We start from the raw sequence: 8,961 nt of genomic DNA on the forward strand, positions 1-8,961 counted from the left end.
GACTGACTACCCCCACTATGTATTTAACCAGGAGGACTGACTACCCCCACTATGTATTTACCCAGGAGGACTGACTACCCCCACTATGTATTTAACCAGGAGGACTGACTACCCCCACTATGTATTTACCCAGGATACCCCTGAGACAGACAGTTGATTTGGACACATAGGGCTGGTTTCCCGGACATTTCCCGGACTAGTCACTCACTAAACCAAGTTCAACTGAGAGAATCCATTGAAAGTGCTTCTTAGTACAATGATTAGTGTTGATCTGTGTCCGGGAAACCAGCCCACGGCGTACAGTAGGTCTATGAACGAACGTAAACCAACTGTACAATACGTTTCAACCACCACTACCATACCGACGGTTTAATACAGTCATATCTTCATTGGTAACCACTACCAACATACCGACGGTTTAATACAGTCATATCTTCATTGGTAACCACCACTACCATACCGACGGTTTAATACAGTCATATCTTCATTGGTAACCACTACCAGCACATACCGACGGTTTAATACAGTCATATCTTCATTGGTAACCACTACCATACCGACGGTTTAATACAGTCATATCTTCATTGGTAACCACTACCCATACCGACGGTTTAATACAGTCATATCTTCATTGGTAACCACTACCAACATACCGACGGTTTAATACAGTCATATCTTCATTGGTAACCACTACCATCATACCGACGGTTTAATACAGTCATATCTTCATTGGTAACCACTACCAACATACCGACGGTTTAATACAGTCATATCTTCATTGGTAACCACTACCACATACCGACGGTTTAATACAGTCATATCTTCATTGGTAACCACTACCAGCATACCGACGGTTTAATACAGTCATATCTTCATTGGTAACCACTACCGCATACCGACGGTTTAATACAGTCATATCTTCATTGGTAACCACTACCACATACCGACGGTTTAATACAGTCATATCTTCATTGGTAACCACTACCAACATACCGACGGTTTAATACAGTCATATCTTCATTGGTAACCACTACCAACATACCGACGGTTTAATACAGTCATATCTTCATTGGTAACCACTACCATCATACCGACGGTTTAATACAGTCATATCTTCATTGGTAACCACTACCGTCATACCGACGGTTTAATACAGTCATATCTTCATTGGTAACCACTACCACATACCGACGGTTTAATACAGTCATATCTTCATTGGTAACCACTACCAACATACCGACGGTTTAATACAGTCATATCTTCATTGGTAACCACCACTACCATACCGACGGTTTAATACAGTCATATCTTCATTGGTAACCACTACCATCATACCGACGGTTTAATACAGTCATATCTTCATTGGTAACCACTACCAACATACCGACGGTTTAATACAGTCATATCTTCATTGGTAACCACTACCATCATACCGACGGTTTAATACAGTCATATCTTCATTGGTAACCACTACCAGCATACCGACGGTTTAATACAGTCATATCTTCATTGGTAACCACTACCATCATACCGACGGTGTGAGTGTGCTTGCATTTATCATCACTGCATTTCCTATTTAAAGTTTCACGATAACAGAAGGACAAAGTGTAGCATAGCGCAGGCTAACCTGCAGTGATTCTGGAGGCGAATTAGCACATTTAGTAACAATACACTAGAGGGCTAACATGAAGGACAGTAGGGTCAGTATGCTAGTGACAGAGGTTAGCAACAAGACCGCTAGCTGCAACAGGGGTTAGCATGCTAGTGACAGAGGTTAGCAACAAGACCGCTAGCTGCAACAGGGGTTAGCATGCTAGGACAGAGGTTAGCAACAAGACTGAGAGTGACACATTAGAGCTGGCATTCTAATAAGGAAGGTTAGCACTAGCTACAACAAGGTCAGCTACAAGACCGCTAGCGACAACAGAGCTAGCATGCTAGCGACAGATGTTAGCAGCAAGACCACTAGTGACACCAGAGTTAGCATGCTAGTGACAGAGGTTAGCAGCAAGACCACTAGTGACACCAGAGCTAGCATGCTAGTGATAGAGGTAGCAACAAGACCACTAGTGACAGAGATAGCATGCTAGTAAAAGAGGTGAGCAACTAGACCGCTAGTGACACCAGAGCTAGCATGCTAGTGACAGAGGTTAGCAACTAGACCGCTAGTGACACCACAGCTAGCATGCTAGTGACAGAGGTTAGCAACAAGACCGCTAGTGACACCAGAGCTAGCGACAGAGGTTAGCAACAAGACCGCTAGTGACACCAGAGCTAGCATGTTAGCGACAGATCAGGTCCTATAGAGTCAACATGTCTCTGGAAACAGATCAGATCTTACATATTAGCTGGTATTGTTCTGAGTCAGACTGAAACGTGTGTGTGTGTGTGTGTCTGTCTGGACGGATTTGAACCCAGGATTTCCTGCAGGCTTTATTAAGACTGTGTTAGCCTACTGAGCCAAAGGCCCAGGCATTAGGTCGGGGAGCGAACACGAGTCTTCAGGGCTTTAGAAACATCTCACATCTGGTTGTTCCACAGCAGTCTGTATCTATGAATATATAAACATTCTGTCCCTCTTGAGATGTGACGAGGAAATGAGATTCTACATTTATACACCAGCCAAGATTTTAAATTACTTATTTTTGAACAGACATCCAGGATAGGAATACATTACTGTGTGTGTGTGTGTGTGTGTGTGTGTGTGTGTGTGTGTGTGTGTGTGTGTGTGTGTGTGTGTGTGGAAAGTTGATTGCTTTGTGGAACATGATTAACCTTGAAGGTCAGGATCGGTAAATGAGATGCCACACATATCAGTTAGCAGCAGGAAGATCCACACACACACACACACACACACACTGTTGCTGATGGCTAATGCATAAATGAACACTGTCCGCAGTAACAGGGCATCATCTATAGCAAACATCCCTCCAGCCCTCCTCCACTGAACAGACCATAATAACCCAGAACCCTGAGTGAACCCCCATCTCAACAGGTACATTAGTGCAGCACTGAACCCCCATCTCAACAGGTACATTAGTGCAGCACCGAACCCTGAGTGAACCCATCTCAACAGGTACATTAGTGCAGCACTGAACCCCCATCTCAACAGGTACATTAGTGCAGCACAGAACCCTGAGTGAACCCCCATCTCAACAGGTACATTAGTGCAGTACCGAACCCTGAGTGAACCCATCTCAACAGGTACATTAGTGCAGCACCGAACCCTGAGTGAACCCCCATCTCAACAGGTACATTAGTGCAGCACAGAACCCCCATCTCAACAGGTACATTAGTGCAGCACAGAACCCCCATCTCAACAGGTACATTAGTGCAGCACCGAACCCTGAGTGAACCCCCATTTCAACACGTACATTAGTGCAGCACCGAACCCTGAGTGAACCCAGCTCAACGGGTACATTAGTGCAGCACCGAACCCTGAGTGAACCCCCATCTCAACAGGTACATTAGTGCAGCACCGAACCCTGAGTGAACCCAGCTCAACGGGTACATTAGTGCAGCACCGAACCCTGAGTGAACCCCCATTTCAACACGTACATTAGTGCAGCACTGAACCCCCATCTCAACAGGTACATTAGTGCAGCACTGAACCCCCATCTCAACGGGAACATTAGTGCAGCACCGAACCCTGAGTGAACCCAGCTCAACGGGTACATTAGTGCAGCACCGAACCCTGAGTGAACCCCCATTTCAACACGTACATTAGTGCAGCACTGAACCCCCATCTCAACGGGAACATTAGTGCAGCACCGAACCCTGAGTGAACCCCATCTCAACAGGTACATTAGTACAGCAGTGGTGGGTGTCTTTGTGTGTGTGTGTGTGTGTGTGTGTGTGTGTGTGTGTGTGTGTGTGTGTGACGGCACCAGCCAATCTCACAGATAGGAGGCACAAGCTACAAAAGGACCAATATAATCATAACAACAACATAACATTATAATCACAACAACAACATAACATTATAATCATAACATAACATTATAATCATAACAACAACATAACATTATAATCACAACAACAACATAACATTATAATCACAACAACAACATAACATTATAATCACAACAACAACATAACATTATAATCACAACAACAACATAACATTATAATCACAACAACAACATAACATTATAATCATAACAACAACATAACATTATAATCATAACAACAACATAACATTATAATCATAACAACAACATAACATTATAATCATAACAACAACATAACATTATAATCATAACAACAACATAACATTATAATCATAACAACAACATAACATTATAATCACAACAACATAACATTATAATCATAACAACAACATAACATTATAATCATAACAACAACATAACATTATAATCACAACAACATAACATTATAATCACAACAACATAACATTATAATCATAACAACAACATAACATTATAATCATAACAACAACATAACATTATAATCATAACAACAACATAACATTATAATCATCAACAACATAACATTATAATCATAACAACAACATAACATTATAATCATAACAACAACATAACATTATAATCATAACAACAACATAACATTATAATCATAACAACAACATAACATTATAATCATAACAACAACATAACATTATAATCATAACAACAACATAACATTATAACATTATAATCATAACAACAACATAACATTATAATCATAACAACAACATAACATTATAATCATAACAACAACATAACATTATAATCATAACAACAACATAACATTATAATCATAACAACAACATAACATTATAATCATAACAACAACATAACATTATAATCATAACAACAACATAACATTATAATCATAACAACAACATAACATTATAATCATAACAACAACATAACATTATAATCATAACAACAACATAACATTATAATCATAACAACAACATAACATTATAATCATAACAACAACATAACATTATAATCACAACAACAACATAACATTATAATCATAACAACAACATAACATTATAATCATAACAACATAACATTATAATCATAACAACAACATAACATTATAATCACAACAACATAACATTATAATCACAACAACATAACATTATAATCATAACAACATAACATTATAATCATAACAACATAACATTATAATCATAACAACAACATAACATTATAATCATAACAACATAACATTATAATCATAACAACAACATAACATTATAATCATAACAACAACATAACATTATAATCATAACAACAACATAACAATTATAATCATCAACAACATAACATTATAATCATAACAACAACATAACATTATAATCATAACAACAACATAACATTATAATCATAACAACAACATAACATTATAATCATAACAACAACATAACATTATAATCATAACAACAACATAACATTATAATCATAACAACAACATAACATTATAATCATAACAACAACATAACATTATAATCACAACAACAACATAACATTATAATCATAACAACAACATAACATTATAATCATAACAACACTAACATTATAATCATAACAACAACATAACATTATAATCATAACAACAACATAACAATTCATAACATTATAATCATAACAACAACATAACATTATAATCATAACAACAACATAACATTATAATCATAACAACAACATAACATTATAATCATAACAACAACATAACATTATAATCATAACAACAACATAACATTATAATCAAACAACAACATAACATTATAATCATAACAACAACATAACATTATAATCATAACAACAACATAACATTATAATCATAACAACAACATAACATTATAATCATAACAACAACATAACATTATAATCATAACAACAACATAACATTATAATCACAACAACAACATAACATTATAATCATAACAACAACATAACATTATAATCATAACAACAACATAACATTATAATCATAACAACAACATAACATTATAATCATAACAACAACATAACATTATAATCATAACAACAACATAACATTATAATCATAACAACAACACAACATTATAATCATAACAACAACATAACATTATAATCATAACAACAACATAACATTATAATCATAACATTATAATCATAACAACAACATAACATTATAATCATAACAACATAACATTATAATCACAACAACAACATAACATTATAATCATAACAACATTATAATCACAACAACAACTTAATAACATTATAATCATAACATAACATTATAATCATAACATAACATTATAATCATAACATTATAATCATAACAACAACATAACATTATAATCATAACATAACATTATAATCATAACATTATAATCATAACAACAACATAACATTATAATCATAACAACAACATAACATTATAATCATAACATAACATTATAATCCAACAACATAACATTATAATCACAACAACATAACATTATAATCACAACAACAACATAACATTATAACATTATAATCATAACAACATAACATTATAATCATAACAACAACATAACATTATAATCATAACAACAACATAACATTATAATCACAACAACATAACATTATAATCATAACAACAACATAACATTATAATCATAACAACAACATAACATTATAATCATAACAACAACATAACATTATAATCACAACAACAACATAACATTATAATCACAACAACATAACATTATAATCATAACAACAACATAACATTATAATCATAACAACAACATAACATTATAATCATAACAACAACATAACATTATAATCATAACAACAACATAACATTATAATCATAACAACAACATAACATTATAATCATAACAACAACATAACATTATAATCACAACAACATAACATTATAATCATAACAACAACATAACATTATAATCATAACAACAACATAACATTATAATCATAACAACAACATAACATTATAATCATAACAACAACATAACATTATAATCATAACAACAACATAACATTATAATCATAACAACAACATAACATTATAATCATAACAACAACATAACATTATAATCACAACAACAACATAACATTATAATCACAACAACAACATAACATTATAATCATAACAACAACATAACATTATAATCATAACAACAACATAACATTATAATCATAACAACAACATAACATTATAATCACAACAACAACATAACATTATAATCATAACAACAACATAACATTATAATCATAACAACAACATAACATTATAATCATAACAACAACATAACATTATAATCATAACAACAACATAACATTATAATCATAACATAACATTATAATCATAACAACAACATAACATTATAATCATAACAACAACATAACATTATAATCATAACAACAACATAACATTATAATCACAACAACAACATAACATTATAATCATAACATAACATTATAATCATAACAACAACATAACATTATAATCATAACAACAACATAACATTATAATCATAACAACAACATAACATTATAATCACAACAACAACATAACATTATAATCATAACAACAACATAACATTATAATCACAACAACAACATAACATTATAATCATAACAACAACATAACATTATAATCATCAACAACATAACATTATAATCATAACAACAACATAACATTATAATCATAACAACAACATAACATTATAATCATAACAACAACATAACATTATAATCATAACAACATAACATTATAATCATAACATTATAATCATCAACAACAACTTACATAACATTATAATCATAACAACAACATAACATTATAATCATAACAACAACATAACATTATAATCATAACAACAACATAACATTATAATCATAACAACAACATAACATTATAATCATAACAACAACATAACATTATAATCATCAACATAACATTATAATCATAACATTATAATCATAACAACAACATAACATATCATAACATTATAATCATAACAACAACATAACATTATAATCATAACAACAACATAACATTATAATCATAACAACAACATAACATTATAATCATAACAACAACATAACATTATAATCATAACAACAACATAACATTATAATCACAACAACAACATAACATTATAATCATAACAACAACATAACATTATAATCATAACAACAACATAACATTATAATCACAACAACAACATAACATTATAATCATAACAACAACATAACATTATAATCACAACAACATAACATTATAATCATAACAACAACATAACATTATAATCATAACAACAACATAACATTATAATCATAACAACAACATAACATTATAATCACAACAACAACATAACATTATAATCATAACAACAACATAACATTATAATCATAACAACAACATAACATTATAATCATAACATAACATTATAATCATAACAACAACATAACATTATAATCATAACAACAACATAACATTATAATCATAACAACAACATAACATTATAATCATAACAACAACATAACATTATAATCATAACAACAACATAACATTATAATCACAACAACAACATAACATTATAATCATAACAACAACATAACATTATAATCAAACAACAACATAACATTATAATCATAACAACAACATAACATTATAATCATAACAACAACATAACATTATAATCACAACAACAACATAACATTATAATCACAACAACAACATAACATTATAATCATAACAACAACATAACATTATAATCACAACAACAACATAACATTATAATCATAACAACAACATAACATTATAATCAAACAACAACATAACATTATAATCATAACAACAACATAACATTATAATCATAACAACAACATAACATTATAATCATAACAACAACATAACATTATAATCACAACAACAACATAACATTATAATCACAACAACATAACATTATAATCCCATAACATTATA

Source organism: Salmo salar, chromosome 04 (assembly GCF_965601325.2).
Source record: "Salmo salar chromosome 04, fSalSal1, whole genome shotgun sequence".
In the NCBI taxonomy this organism is placed as follows: domain Eukaryota; kingdom Metazoa; phylum Chordata; class Actinopteri; order Salmoniformes; family Salmonidae; genus Salmo; species Salmo salar.